This window comes from Trichosurus vulpecula, chromosome 6 (assembly GCF_011100635.1).
Source record: "Trichosurus vulpecula isolate mTriVul1 chromosome 6, mTriVul1.pri, whole genome shotgun sequence".
NCBI classification, from domain to species: domain Eukaryota; kingdom Metazoa; phylum Chordata; class Mammalia; order Diprotodontia; family Phalangeridae; genus Trichosurus; species Trichosurus vulpecula.
In genome coordinates this window covers 152,957,527-152,973,803 of record NC_050578.1, presented here as the reverse complement: position 1 = coordinate 152,973,803, position 16,277 = coordinate 152,957,527, and the positions used below count along the sequence as shown (strand labels likewise).

General features: G+C 40.4%; 1 pseudogene; it reads right to left on the bottom strand.

Moving 5' to 3' along the window:
• Positions 1-1,153: 1,153 nt before the first annotated feature.
• LOC118854811 overlaps positions 1,154-16,277 on the bottom strand; it is a 109,376-nt pseudogene continuing 94,252 nt past the window's right edge.

The window sequence follows — 16,277 nt, the reverse complement described above, 5'->3', positions numbered from 1 at the left end:
TAACTTTTGTGGTTGTCAAAGGAGATTTTAAACCACAGAGTTTTGTTTTGTTTTGTTTTGTTTTGTTCTGTTTTTCATTATGCCCTTGAAAACTTACAGAGAATCATTTCTGGGTTGAATTTCCCCAAGGAATCTGATGTATAATCAGCCATTTAATTTACTGATAATCTAATTGTCTGATAAAAGCTTCCTTTGCTCCTTTAGACTATTGACCTTGGGAAAAGGTCTCAACACTTTTCACGTTACACTTCTGATGGATGTATTCACCCAGACTGAAGGCTTGGTACTCTATAGCTGTATCTATCTGAAATTACTAGATGGACTATTTTTAGTTTGTCAAATGACCATTTTATGGTTTATGTTTCACAGGATCATAAATTTGAGCTGAGAAGGCACTTAGAGATCATCTAATTTAATCCCCTTTGTTCAAAATTTTCTCAGACTCTGCCACAAGAGCCCCCCTTAGCCTGTTCTCTCACTTTCTTGGCCACCAAATACTCCATGACCAGTGCTGCCACGACCACCACCTTGGCTTCCAAAGCCGCTGGGCTTGGCCTAGTCCAGAGTTACTTTGTTTCCATCAATCTCCCCATCTTCCTTGACCTCTTTCATAGCTGTAGAATCTTCTTCTAAGTTGAAGTCCACAAAACTGAAACCTTTAGAAGACCCTGTCTCTCTTGTTCTTTGACTATCCTGGTAGCAACAAAGCTGTGAAACGAATCTTTCAATGTTTCTTCTGTTGTGTCTTTGGATAGACTTTTGACGAACAAAGTTTTGTAGGACTGGGTCCTTGGTGCTGCACTAATTGTCTTCTGTCCTTTAGCTCCAACCTGAATGCTCTGCCTTCAATTTCTATATTGTTACAAGAATTCGAAGCTTTCTTCTCCCACCCTCACCTCCCTACCTTCCACAGAGGCAATTTCGATGAATGCCTTGCTTTAGGTCAGCCTTGGTTGTTCTGGAGCTAGCTGATTGATGTTGCCTTCTTAAACCCTTACTGCAGATTTTCTTCAGTGCTTATTCAGCACCACCGTCTTTGAGTCAGCTGGATTGCCGTTATTCCTCCCCCAGGAATTACTTTTCCTACCTCTTGAATTCTCTTGTCCTTGACTTTTTCCCCTGTGTAGTCCAGAATGAGCTTGTGACTATAAATTTAGGTTCCCTTTTTCTTTCCCAAGGCCTTGCCCATTTCTGCTTCTTTCTTAAATTCAATGTAAGCAATTTGTTTGGACCTCCCGTCCTTGGTGTAGACCAGTCTAACCTCAGTAGCATCTTCAAACACTTCCTTGAATCCTCCTGACTTTATAAGGCAGATTCTTGATGAGGAGTGTCCTTGCAACTCCCTCTCTTTTGTTTGCTTTTGCCTCTTTGAATTTCATTTCAGAGCCAAGGATGTTGGAGTCACTGAGTTCCAGGGCTTTTCCCATGTCTTCAGTGGATTCAAATTCTGGACAGCCAATCTTCCTGGTGGCACCAATGTGGATGTCCACACCCACAAGGTCCTTTTATTTTATTTTTTATTTCTTTTGCAAAGAAGTCCATGATGATAATTTTTAGCTCAGAAGCAGTTTTGTTAAAGGTCAGGTTACAAGTGAAGAGGCTAAAATTTGGAAGCTTCAGCTTCTAATTTACTTTTTCTCTTTCCTGGTGCTTCTTTGACAGGCAATTCTGTTATGCCCTGCCCCCTCACCCATTTTCTCCATCTTGCCCCAGCTCACCCCACTGTTTTTACTCCCATCTCCATGAACTCCACTGTTTGTAATCCCATATCCATGGATCCCACTGTTTGTGTTCCCTTCTCCATGGAAATAATCCTGCCTCAGCTTGTCCCACTGTTTGTGTTCCCGTCTCCATGGAACTCAAATTGTGTTCTTTCCCTTTAAGTACCCTGACCCTACCCCTGCTCAGGGCCGTTCAATTTGAGTCTTTACTCGGAACAGTCATGCACTTGAATAAATCCACATCCAAATTCATATCCGGGTCTCGCTTGCTTTTTTCGGCACAACACTTCCTCCTCTTCATCACCATCTTTCTCCTCCTTCTCCTTTGATTCCTTGGCTTTCCTAGCTATCCCAGGGACAGCTTTCATGGAAGTATCCTTCTCTTTGGGAGGTGTAGTATCTCTAGATTCTTCTTCAGAGTCATCCTCATCTTCTTCCTCCACATCACTGTTGTTTTCCTCCTCCTTCTCTTCCTCCTCATAGTCTTATTTTACTGGAGCTGCCCCCATTTTTTTGACTTTTGGGTGGCTTAAAATCTTCATTCTCCTTATCTTCACTGTCTTCTTCAGATTCACTGACCTCTTTCTTGTTTTTTTTCCCCTATTTTTTTGCCCCTTTGTTCAAAGAGGTTGCTGCTTTATCCGGGGTGGCTCCCTTCTTCCCTGGTGTGATGACAGTTTTGTTGGGGTAGATACTTTCTTGGCCATGAACACAGCTGCCTTCTTACTAGGAGTAATGACTACTTTCTTGGAAGTTGTGGTGGCAACAGTGGCTTTTTTTTTGTTTTTTTTGCTGGTGGTGCTATCTTTGCTGGTGTGGTCCAACCTTCTTGCCCTTCTTCTGAGGGGCCACAGCATCTTTTCTACTGCTTTCTTCCTCATCTTCTGACATGTCCTCATTCTTGCTATCTCCTTTGGGGGAGGAAATTCTTTTTGGACTCACCTTGATTTTGAGCTTCACCGCAAAGGGGTGGATGGTTCATATTCATTAGCAGAGACCCAGATAATGTCTTTAAAATACAGAGGTTGGATTAGAATGGCCCTTAAGGACTCTTCCCTTCCAGTTTTACATCTACGATCCCACATTGCTACAAATTCCTTTGTTTGCTTCTCTGAGGAGAATCTTTAAGTTATTTTTTTTTTGTTTAGGTGCAGCTTCTTTATGTTTTCTGGTTTCATTTATAGTAAGAATATCTATTTGGATGTGGTTCATCTTTTCCTGTATTATATACTTGTTGGTTGCTGGAGATATATCACATGTTGACAATGCCATCAATTAAATGGTTATTTTCAGGCAGTCTGAAACTCTTTGATTATTCATTCTGTATGTTCCCTTTCCCTAAGGAAGAGAAGAGAAGGGCTCTCACAGGACTGAAGGCTGTTCTGTTATTTTATGTTTAATGGGTTGTCATGGATGGGAAGAAATTGATAACCTAGTGGGTGACCTTCTGGTGATGAGACTTTCTGAACTTAGCTGAGTTAGTCATGGACCATAATCAAAGTCTTTGCAGCTAGATTGAAACTACCAGAGTTTGTACTCTGTTGCCATGACCTTCAAGAATCTAAGGTCACTGAGACACTAAAGTGGAGCACCAGAGTAGCATTTTTTTCTGGTAAGTATATATATATCTAAACTGTAACTTTTCCATTCATGGTAAAAATTAGGCTCTGTAAATAAAATATATTTTAAAATATTCAGCAAAATGACTTTGCCAGCAGTCTTCATTTGAGTCAAGTCAAGTTTCTTTGTTGCCTCTAGATATCAAAGACCACAGTGCCTCATGGAAAAAAATTCTACAATAACAAATTGCCCAAGTTATATAGTAAGTAAACCTCAGGTCAAAAACAATATATTCCACGAGGATCTGGGCCTCATCTTTCACTAAGAAAGGGACCTAAAGGCCTTCTCAGTCTATTATGTTGGGATGATCAAGGAAGGAGATTGTTCTTAATTTCTAGCAGCATTTGAGGCTATTGGTTCTTAAGGAAGTGGTTCTTAAAATCTAGCAGCTAATGGGGATGGACACAAGGCCATGGCTTGCCTTGTGATGTGACTTGGAGAAGTCACATACTGTCCTGGGGCGTTTTTGTCATCTAAAAATCAGATGCAAGTCACTGAACAAACATATATTAAGTTCTTGCTAGGTATACCACACTGTGGTTGCCTCTGGAGAGACACTCTTTTACAATCTAGAATGTATCACCCAGAAATGGACTTAGAGCTGGTAGAGACCTCAGAAGTCAACTAGCTTAATCCTTTCACTTTACAAATGAAGAAATTGAGACCCTGAGAGCTTGACAAGGTCACCTAGGTAGTAACAAGCTGAGTCAGGATTAGAACCAAAGACCTCTGACTCCAAATCTGTCACTACCATACTATACAGACAAATTTAATATAAATTAGAATATCTTACCTGTCTAAGAGGAGTGCAAAAGTCTTTGAGATCAGATGAAGGAGAGATGGACCTTGAATTGAGAGGAATCAGGGATGTTTTCATTCTGAAGGAAGAGGTTTTTGCAGTGGACCTTGAGGAATTAATAGACTGTTAACATGAGGAGATGGGGGAGGAGGATATTCCAGGTATGGAGAAGCATGTGAGCAAAGGGACTAGAAGTCAAGTCTGCTAGAACCCAAGAAAATGTGTAATGAAGAACTGTCCAGTTTGACAGGAGCACATGAAAAGTTTAGGATAAAGGACAAAAGGATAACTTGAATCCAGATTGTGGATGGCCTTGAATGACATTCAAAGCAGTTTGGAATTTATTTGGTGGGCAACGGAGAGTCACGGAAGGGTTTTGAGCAGTTCAGTGACATTATAGGAAATATAGAAGAAATTATATTTGGTATCAGTGTGAAGGATGAGTTGGAAGAGGAAAAGACAATGGTGGAGGAATCAGTTGGCAGGCTATTGCAACAGTCTAGGTGAGAGGTAATGAAAATAGTGTTATGGCAGGAAGGGTCAGGTTGGTGAAATATTACTCAGATAGAATTGATGGGATCCATTGTTTTTTGGATATAAAGGATGAGAGAGAGAGAGTGATCCCTAAAGGAAGGCTAAATAATTTCTAAGTCCCTGACAGTGCTAAAATTTTGTTTATTTAATAAGTTATTGTTCTAGGCCACAGTAGTAGAGGTAGTATAAAAAGAACTACAGATAATTTGGTGTCAGAAAGTCTGGGTTCAAATCCTGGCTTTGCCATTTGCACACTGGGAAAGCCATTTAAGACTTTGGGATTCAATTTCTTTCATAATCCATAAAATAAGGGGGTTGGACTAGATGCCCTCTAAGGTCCCTTCTGGCTATAAATACATGATCCTATTACCCTAGAAAGAAAATAACATGCAAGTAATATAACTAATTCACTACCAGTAATCAATCAAGTGGCAGGTGTTGTGGTGGATGCAGTGCTAGGCTTGAAGGAAGGAAATAACTTATTAGATGTGTGACCTATGACAAGTCATTTAACCTTGACCTGCCTAGACAACTCTGTGGGATTTTTCTGTCATAGACCATTGTATATCAGCATTGGTAGAGGGAGATCACATGCCTGGAGTTCCCTTGCAAAATCAGTCAGCTAGAATTTGTCAGATACCTAAGCACTGATTATTGTACTAGGTGCTAAAAATGACAAGGAGTGATATATATGCTCTTTCACCTCAAAAAGTGTTTAATTTGATTAGGGAGAGAGACAGCTTAGCATTGTGGAAAATGATTCAGTCTTAGAACTGGGAAAACCTGGCTTCACGTATCATTCTCTGATACGTACTGGTTGTGTGACCTTAGTAAAATGATTGATTCTCTCAATAAATTGCAGAATAGTTGCTGCATGGGTATGGAGAATTTCCTTTCCCAAGCTCCCAAAATAAAAATGTAGTGGGAGGTGGAAGGAAGGATGGGAAGTGATTTAGGGGGGAGTTAGGATGAAAATTCATTAAACAATAGTGAATCCTATATCTTATGTTTCCCAGAAAGTTTACTCTGAATTTCATGGCATGAAAATTTAATGCTTTCCCTTCTTGATGCTTTTCTCAAAGCTTAGGGGTACACCCAAACACTCCTTTGCTCTCTTAATGTAGAACTTTAACATAGAGACCTTTTTTGTTGAAATTTCGCTAATAGCATTTATATATTCTTTTTTATCTCTTGGCATTGCAGATTTCACGTTTCTATTCCTACTCATTGGGGGATCCCAGACTAGGCAAAGGTTGATGTTCTTTTCTCATCTCCACAGGACTCATTTTATGTGTGCTCTGCTTTGTTGAGCACAACAAGGTTACATGCCCATGGCTAGACGTTGCCATCATGTGTAACCACAAAAGACCGTATTGCAGTACCAGCTAAGACAAGTCCTCAAGGAAATCAAAAAAGATAAATTGAGATTCAACCATTCTCACTGACAATTTGGCAGCTAATAAATCATCAGCTGGTATTACCTGGCACAAACAGCATGAACAAATTGACATCACTGACATGATCATGTCTCTGGATGACAGCACATAGAGGAACAGAGGAGAATTGAACTTTCCCCAAAATAATGAGACAGTCCAGAACTTTAACTAGGAATTTTTCCCAAGGGACAACAAATTTTTGAGAAGTTAGTAGCAGCTTCCCAATAGAGCTTTTTCTCCTTGGGGCATGGGGAGTTGGTAGGGAAGGTTAGTAGCAGAAACCCAAAGGGCAGTTTGGTTTTGGGCTCTGGGAAAGAGGTGGCTCATCCTCCAGATTCTATGGTAGAGAGTTGTGAGCAACCTGGATGACAGATGCCATGAGGAGGATGCATGCCCTACAGGGGAAGAAGTATATTCCCTGAGGAAGAAATCCTCCCCACCCCCAAGTGGCTCAATTAGCACCTTGGAGTAAACCTCCATTTGCCCTTGCTGGTTATGACTTTGAAGAGGTTCACCATTTAGAGGGAAAAATTAATTAATTTTGGTTATCTCATTGCATCTTGTAGAAAACCTCAAAAACTATATGACTCAATGTCAGACTAGCCCAGTGGGAAAATGGAGAAATGCCCAGGTATCTTGAAGTTCACTTTTTCTTTTTTGGAGGTAAGAAAGGGTGAACTCTTATGTTCTCTGTAATGTTTCTACCCGAGATTTTATTTTATCCCTCGTAGCTGAAAACCCCTTTCATAAAAACTCTGTTCACTGACCTAGTGTCCTAAGAGATGGTACTGGGCTTTCTTGGAGAAACAACACCAATAATTACCCTCTTCCTCCTCCTCCTTCTTTACCACTACTCTGACCCTATCTCACCCTCTTGAAATCTTGAAGGAGAAAATAATTCTCAGTCAGCCTGCACTTTCAGAGAAGGACATAATTTTTTTGTAAGACCTTGAACCTCACAAGCCAAGGTTTCTATGGGATAGTCACTTGTCTCAAAGTAATTATAACCCCAAATGAGACTGAAAGCAAGATTTAGATTCCTGGTCTCTCAGCTAAAGTTTCTAATACTCAGAGCAGCAGGGATCTATTGTGGTCTAGAAGAGTTAGATCTTATTGAAGGAGCTCACCTGATTCAGTTTGAGTTTCTCGTTACTGGGAATGCCATCATCTCAGGAATACTAGAACACTGAGCTTAAGAACATTGGCCAATATGTTTGTACTAATTGATGGAGTTATTTTAGGGACTTCTATGAGTGAGTTCCTTCCAACATCCTCAGGGTTTATGATCTGCCTGCTTCTAGCTCTTTTATGCTTTCTTTAGAAAGGTTTAGGTTTTCTGAGTTGGAGGTAGACTTGGCTGCGTGTGATATATTGTTCTATTTCATGTTCCTAATTTGTTTTCTCCTTGATAGACTTACAGAAATAATTTCACAAATCTCCCAGGCTGGAAAATATATCAAAGTTCAAAATGCAATCTTGTCATTAAAAGGAAATGAGTAATGTCGTGGCATTTTAAGTGACCAAAAAAACTCCCCAATTAGTAGGGCTTGAAATAAAAACCCTACAAATCCAAGGGCTTTGGGTCCATCTGACCTATTGCTTGCAAATAGGAAGTCTGCATTCTTAGGACATTTTAGTAGTATCTATGAGGAAACTCCTTCTACTAATATATGGTTGCAGCTTATAACATCATAGATTTAGACGTGCAATGTACTCTAGAATTCTAAAACCTAGTTTAAACCCCTCATTTCACAGATGAGAAAAATGAATTTCAGGGAAGTTTAAAAGCCTTGCACAGGCTCACACAGGTAGAATCAAAGGCAGACTTTGAACCCAGGTTCTCTGACTCCAGAGCCAATATCCTTTCCTTTATCTAGTACTTAAAATCTTAGAGAGTTATCTGGGACTTTTAGCATCTGACTTATCCATGTTCACACACCTAGACTTAAACCCAGGCCTTCCAGACTGAAAGGGAAGTCCTCTCTCTGTTAGAACACACTGCTTTTCATTTTTACTATTACTTCCCTTTCAACGGTCATGGTTCTTTTCTTATTGGTTGTTTGTAGTTTTATTCCATGTAGTAGTTATGGTTTGATTTTTCTGGTTCACACTGAGTTGGTAGAAAACTGTAGCTAGAACAAAAGGTAGCCCATGAAATGCTTATTTGCAAAACATGTTGCAAAGTGCCAAGAAATGTTTTCAAAGTGCCAAATACCAAAAAATGTGCCTCTGCTTTGCCCCGAGATTTCAAAGCTAAGGCTTATTAGCTAGTCATACATCTTCATAGGGTGCTGGCATGTTAAACATTATGGGACTTTTCACCTTCCTCTGAAGTATTACCCATCATCCATGGCCAGAGTTAGGTACCTGAGTGATAAGAGTTTAGATTGGAACCAGCATGTTAAAGCCTGTGTCCTTTTCACTGCACTAAACACTGTGAAGAGAGGCAAGTCTGTAACTCCAGTGCTTCTTGAATTATGGCTCAGCAGTCTTAATAATCTTGAACATGCAGTTCTTCAGGTGTTGGTTTGTGCTTGTCACTTGGGCCAGGCATTGATTACTTGACATCCATCTAGTCAAGCAGAATAGATTTCCGTGTCTACAGCTGGTGGCATTTTTGTATTTGCTTTCACTTTTTTTTTCTGTTTTAGCCTCTTGACCATATTTTAGATGCTGCTGCTTTGATTTCCCTGATCTTTGTGATGTGAGAGCTAGTCAAGTTTTCATGCTTCTAGTTATCCTTTCCCTAAAACAATTAATGGGTTTAATGGGTTAATTAATGGGTTAATTACTTCTGGGTAAACTGGGTAAACTTGATAAACCATACTTCCTGGATTTACACTGGAGCAATTATGTAAGATGACCATATAAATTGATTCAGGTAGAAAAATTAGCTGGTGGCTTTTTTTAAACACTTTTTTGGGGGTTTGTTTTGGTATTGCTTCTGTCTAAGGCCAGGGAGAGAAATAGGGACTGCTTTGAGCTGAGACTGAGCAGCTTCTATGGAACAGCCTACTTAGTTGGGGAATTCAGGAGACAATGATTAGAATGTTCCTATTTAGGGAAAGCCCATAAGTATCATTAGAAGTCTGGATAAATTTATTGTTTGTCTTAGGAGAGGCAGAAAATAGCAAGAAAGTCAGTGACAATAATTAAGAGGAGAGTGCAAAGGATAAATGCAGACACATAGTCTAGGGTCACCCTACACATGTTTAAATTGAGATAGGTAGAAGTAAGAATTCAACAAAGATTTTTTTTTAATTTACAGCATCTTTCTTTCAGGTACCTTCCTATGAGGTTATTCTTGTTCTCCAGCACCCTCTAAACTTGTTGTAACTAGATAGCTCCTCGCCATCCCACCTGCCCTGCTTTTTATGGTAATCACCATATGGTCTTTACTTTTTTTTAGGAGGACAGGTGTTATACAAGAATATATATTTTTTCTTTCTCCATTTAACCAGTTCTATGTAGGTGGCTTTGTATGGAGAAGACTGGGAAAGGATAATGGAAGGTGTAAGTATGTGGCAGTTGAAACAGAGAACACAATGGCTTACACGGAAAGCTTTACCGTGTCCTAGCTAAACATGCTTTGAATTACTTTCACCTGTGCCCTTCCTTCAGCTATTACTGTTATCTGAAGGCAGCCTCCTTTTGTGGGGTGACATGGGGTGGATGTGTTCACAAAGTGAAAGCCTATCTAGTTTTGTTTCTTTGTTCCCCTCCCTCCCATCTTCCCCTCCACTTTTGACAGCTTGACCATAAGGAATTTTTATTCTTGTTGTTGTCTTTTATTCTCAAAGAGGACCATGACATCATGGCAATGATGCCATGACATGCAAGTGAATTGGATTTAAGTGAGGGAGGGCTTTGTAAAGTCACCAGCCTCACTTTCTCCTCCTGAGCCATCTTAGTCCAGTGGCAGAGATATAGATTAGGACCCTGGATGGAATGCGAGACCTTGACCTTTTAAGCTAAAGTCTTTAATAGGTCTTAGTTTGACTGAGGCAATGCCCTTTCAGTGATTAAGGCCAGGTAAGAAATGAGGCAGAGAATGTTCTCTTTACCTAGTCAGACAAAACAAAAAATCAGTCTGGGAGGGGAAGACCTTTAGGGTTTCTGGGCAAAACAGAAACGATTGCTATTTATATTCACTCTGAGACAATCAGGGTCCTAATAACGACCAAATGGGGTTTGGCCTGGAACCTACAGTTGGCCAGTCAATGAGAGCCAGAATGATTTGGGTTTAAGGTGTGGTCCTTGAGAAAAAAAAAGTTTCAGTGGTCAAAATTTACATTCCTTTGGGCAGAGCACCCATAAGTAAGGATATGATCTGATACTCATTGCAGACTGAGGGAAGGGAAAGGAAGGGAAGGGGAGGAGAAGGGAAGGGAAGGGAAGAGGAAGGGAGGGGAGGGGAGGGGAGGGGGAAGGAAAAAGAAAGGGAAGAAAGAGACAGACAGACAGCTGTGTTGCCCAAATGTGTAGTTCCAGTTAGGTCCCCAGTGGACAGCTACTATTTCTACTTACAGAGGTTGTTGTTTGTCCTTTGTTCTTGAAGAGGACCATGACCTCAGGAAGCTGATGCCATGATATGCAAGCGAATTGGATTTAAGTAAGGGAGGGCTGTGCAAAGTCACCAGCCTTACTTTCTCCTCTGGAGCCATCTGGGTCCAGTGGTAAGATATAAATCAGGACAACTGGAGATGGCCCTGGATTCAATGGGAGACCTTGGCCTTTTTAAGCTAAAGTCTTTCCCAGATCTCAGTTTGACTGAGTCAACGCCCATGGGGTAGATTTGTTCACAAAGCCAAGACCTACCTACTTTTGTTTCTTTGTTCCCCTCTCTCCCACTCCCTTTCCACCTTTTGGTAGTTTGAACATAAGCAATGTTTAGTCCAGACTTAGAACCAGTGGAGGGATTCAGCTGGTTTGCACTGGTTCGGAAGAACCTGTACCTAATTTTAGGTTGAATTCCACTAACAGAGTGGCAACTTGACCAAGAGAAAGGAGTGTCCAAAGCATGGAGTTAAGAAAGCACTATTCCTAATATTATACACACATATTTGGAGAATATTCTCATTGTCCTAGAAAGAGGCAGACTATACCTTTCCCTAAAGGTGAAGTATAGGGTATGTCTTCTCTAACATCATCAGCAGGGGTGGGGCCTATGCTGGCCACGTCAAGGGTGGGGGCAGCACCTTGGCTCAGTTCAGTGGAGAACTGGTTGTTAATTCATTGGAATCCCACCACTGATAATTCCCCTTTCTCCTACCTCTTTAACGTTCTTTCTTGATAGGATTGGCCTCCTTACCACTCTGCTGTTCTCTTCCGTATCTTTGGCTGCTAGCCATTTATTTGGCAAATGTTTTAAATGGCTAATCTATTAGGGAATGAGGAAGATAGAAAAGATGATTAAATGTAGTCCCTGCTGTCATGGTGCTTATACTTTTGGACAGGGGTTCGTTAATCTTTTTCATATGTCTTGGACCCTTTTGGCAGTGAGAACCCCTTCTTGAAATATTTCAAATGCATAAAATGTGAAATGTAGGATTACAAATGAAATCTATTCTATTGAAATACAGTTCTCACAGTATTAAATAAAACAATCTAACACATTAATGGACAAGGTTAAAAACTTATACTTGGGAGGAGCTGTTATGACATGCCCAAATTGTAAACAGAGAATAACAATATAATGCTGGATAGAATATGATGCAAAGTATCAGAGAGGTCCAAAGACCACATTCAAAAATCCAGGGAAGAAAAGATTATTTTAGACTGAGGGATTAGGTATAGCTTCACAAAGGAAATTAAATTTGCTATAAAGTATGGAGAATTCCATTAGGATGTCAATGAATGGGAATGGGGCAGAGTGACTTATTGGTCCTTAGCATTATAATCTACCTCATACACTCATCTTAGCCCAATCATTTCCATGAGGTCCAATCTGGAACAGCAACATGGCAAGTCCTGCTTCTTCCTGCTTTGATGTGTGGCTGTAGGCAACTGCTGCATGGGAGAAAGGCTAAAACAATCATGGGACTGTTGCAACAATCTGCTAGCAGCTGCTTTAGGGGTGCAAGACCCACCAACAACCAGCACACAGAAAGCTGCCCACACAGGTTCTTTGATCTGCTTTACTAAGGAAAATAATCATTAAGGGGTTAAAAATCTCAGTTTAATCGAGCATACAAATATCATTCACTTAGTTCAGGGCAAAAAAGGCAGCACCCTGAACTTCAGAGCAAATACTAACAAATTATAAACATTAACAGATAGACCTTGTTTGATCCAAATCTCAATGCATAGTTAGCAGGGTTTAACAAAGTTCCAACATCCGGGTTTACAAGCTGAAGGGCTCTTAACCACAGCTACCCAGAGTCTCCACATCAACACACCTCCAAGAGTGAGAGCCCCCAGCAAATAGCTCTGTTCTCTCTTTTTATACACTCTTTAGCTGTCATTAAATGTTATCTGAGTAACCAGAACTCAGGCTCCTACTATTGGCTCTGGTCTTAGCAGCTCTCCTTGGGACCCTGAGGGCTTCACACCCACATAGGCTTAGCACCTAGTAGACAGGGGTTTGGGCCTGGGGTTTAGCACCTAGTAAGACTCAATCAAAGACACCCAACTTGATGTTACAGGGGCATCACAGGCTTTAGAGCTAGAAGGGATTAGTTCATTGCTCTCATTTTATAAATGCAGAATCTATATACAGATTGGCAACTTGACCAAGAGAAAGGAGTGTCTAAAGCGTGGAGTTAAGAAAGCATGTTCCTAACATCAGACACACATATTTGGAGAGTATTCTCATTGTCCTACAGAGAGGCAGACTATACCTTTCCCCAAAGGTGAAGTTTAGGGTATGTCTTCTCTAATATCATCAGCTCAAGCCATGATGCCCCACATTGTTAGGTGCCAATGACTCATTCTGGTTCCATTTTGCCACAAAAATTAGAAGGCCCAAGGCCTCTCCCCCTATATTGTCTCCCATGTGATTCTTTGAGTGGAGTCCAACCATGAGACAAGTAGCAGACTAGACTAAGGTGAAGAGACAATGCCAAGGCTGATTCATATCATTTTAAAGACACCCCTACTTCTGTCCACACAGCTATTTTTTTTAAAGTATCTCCCCACCATGTAGTTAGCGGACTGGAACCACCTACACAATGCCCATTTATACTGTACACTTGCTCCAAGGATTTCTATGTCATCAGAACTCTCCTGAAGTAGGTTCCTTAGTCTCTTCTATGAGGAGAATTCATCTGAGATGCTCTGTATATACACCACCCCCATTTATATGTAGAAGTGAGAATAGTTGCCTTGGGAGATTATGCACTTATTCTGACAATTTGTTCTTTGAAAACTCTGAGTCTGTGCTCATGTGATTATTAATTTTTGGATCTGAATTCAACTTCTGGCTCTGTTTCTTACTACTTGTGTGTTGGACAAGTTACTTAACTTTCCTTGTCCTCAGTTTCTTATATAAATTGAGGCCATTGGTCTGGATGACCTAAGGTCTTTTCAAACTCCAAATCTATGATTCTGTGATTCCATAATTTATTAATGAATTCATTAGTGAATAAATGGCCATATATTTGTCATATATTGATTATAGCTTAAAAGTCAGAGCTTTTTACAGTTGAAAGTGGGCTGGATTTGGAGTCAGATGACCTGGTTCCCAGTTCCGCCACTTACTAAGGATGTTACCTTGGATAAGTTGCTTAAGTAACCTCAATTTCCTTATCTGTACAATGAGGCAGTTGGGCTGGATATTCTCCAAGGTCCTTTACAGCTCTAAATGTATTATCTTGTGAAGAAAAACACATTCTATTCACCAAAGTTCTTTTTATACATAATTGATATTTGTATTGTACTTGAAGATTTCCGTGAGTCTACGCTCATGTGATTGTATCCTTACAGAGTCCCTGTGAGGTAGGTACTACAGATATTAATTGCAACTTACAGATAAAGAAACTGAGGCTTAGGTTAGATGTCTTTCCCAGAGTCACAGGATGAGGAGGTGTTGGAGGTGGGATCTAAACCCTCCTTTCCTGATTCCAGGTTCAGCAGTCCTTCTACTATAGCTTTCTGCATTTGCATAGGGCACCATGTAAACATAACCATCCAGAAGCATTTGGAGGATTATATTTCTGGGTGGTGAACACAATTTTATAAACTACTTCCTAGAATCCTTAAAATTAAGTTTTTTTTAGGTTATTCCTTTCCAATTGTGATATATCTCCAGGATCTTGGCATTCAACTCCCCAGCCCTCTGACCTCTTCCAGATATAAATAGAGATCCAATGTATGCTTTGACAATCTTTTCATCAGGCCCGGGGGACAGTTCTCAGCTTAGACACTGTGACCTCTAATGAGTCCAGCTGGCGCAAGAGTACCATCATACACTTCACCTCATGGCCCCTAAACATAACATCTCTCTCAGCACTCACCTTCTTGATACAGAATGAATCTGGTTTGTCATTTTAATGACAGGTGCCTTTGGGACTCTACTGTGGAAGGTACTTTGAAGATAAAAAATACTTTCCCCAAAGCGGAGGCTTGAAAACATTAAAACAGACAGGGATACTTGGAGGGCATTTTCTTCTGGACAAAAACTCCCAACAAAATGAATCTCTTTCCTCCAAAGAACATTAGTTCCCTACCTTCTGATTCTGAGAGGTAATGCTTGCATATGGTGGTCAAAGGTTTATGAGATGCTTTTCTCATTGCAGTCATGTGAGGAAAATATTTGCAAGTAACATCTCTGTTATATACATATATAATATATTGTATACATATATGTACAAGAAATTACACAGAGCTTTCATAAAGTCATAAAGAGATTAAATGAATTGTACAGCTAGTAGGCATCAGGACTAGCACTCAATGTCAGGTTTTGTAATTCTTTGACCAATGCTCTTTCTACTCCATGATCCAGGCTATGATTGTTCTCATGAGGAAAATGAGGACACTAGTAGCTGACCTTGCCAACTTAATAGACATCTCGGAAGCAGGGGAGCAATTAAAAATGGAAGCCAGAGCTGCTGACTCCATTCCTGTTGTGGGATCAGGCAGGAGCAGCACTTTGAGGGAAAGGAGGGGGTCATGTGAGAAAGAACTTACAGATAATAGAGGGGTGTGTGAGTGTTCTTGTGTACGTCTGTGGTGCCATTTGGCTGGCGCTAAGTCCAGCGGCATGGGGAGAATGGGAGAGCCCATAAGTGAGGATCTGTGCTCTTTTCTACCTGTGTTATATTAGTGTATATTTTTTTGAGCGTACTCATGTTCATAAATATGGACAAAAATCACACAGTACAAGAAAGCAAAAATAGGTTTGAATCTATGCTGCTATAAGGAATATATCAATGACATCACAGAGGCATTGATGGCATTTCATTTACTACTCTAGGCTGAGGCTCTGGATAGTTCCACTCATACTCCTTTGTCCAATCCTCTCTGTGACCAATTTCATACATTTTAGGACAGTTGGCCTATATTATGAGTGTTATCTGTGGCTGCAGAACATATTGAAGCTAAAATAGTTCACACCGAGAATGGATCCATGGTCTTAGCATTATTAAAACAGTGCTCTAACCCATGGGTGTCAAATACAGGCTTGAGCATGGGCCCACAACATTCCCAAGTGTGACCTGAACCAGATTAAAATGTAATTGGGAAATATTTAACAAAATAAAAAAATAGAATGAAACATAAACAATATTACATTTTAAAACTAAGTCAATATGTGGCCAGCAGGGATCCTTATGTATCATTTAGTGACTTCCTTTTCTGTTTCAGTTTGATATCCCTGTTATGATCAGGTTAGCTAATCTTTTGTGATATGAATATGAGGTAAGGGGAGTAGGTTGGGGAGCATAGTATTGTATACACAACTGATCTTTCCTTCTAGAATGATGAAGAAGACCGTCTGGTGCTCTGGCATTTATAGAACCTGGTCCATGTGAAAAGGTGGTAGGGATTATGGGGAAAAAGCTGATTGTGTAGAGTATAAGGAACCAGGGTGATTGCCTTGGGGCCTGAATTTGGGAAATGCCTTGCTTAGGGGCAGTGATTTGGAGGGGTAGCTATTGGCTCCTTCATTTGAGGGATGCCATGTATCCAGAGTGGTTTGCCTCAGATCTCTTTATTCCCTAAGGATAGCTA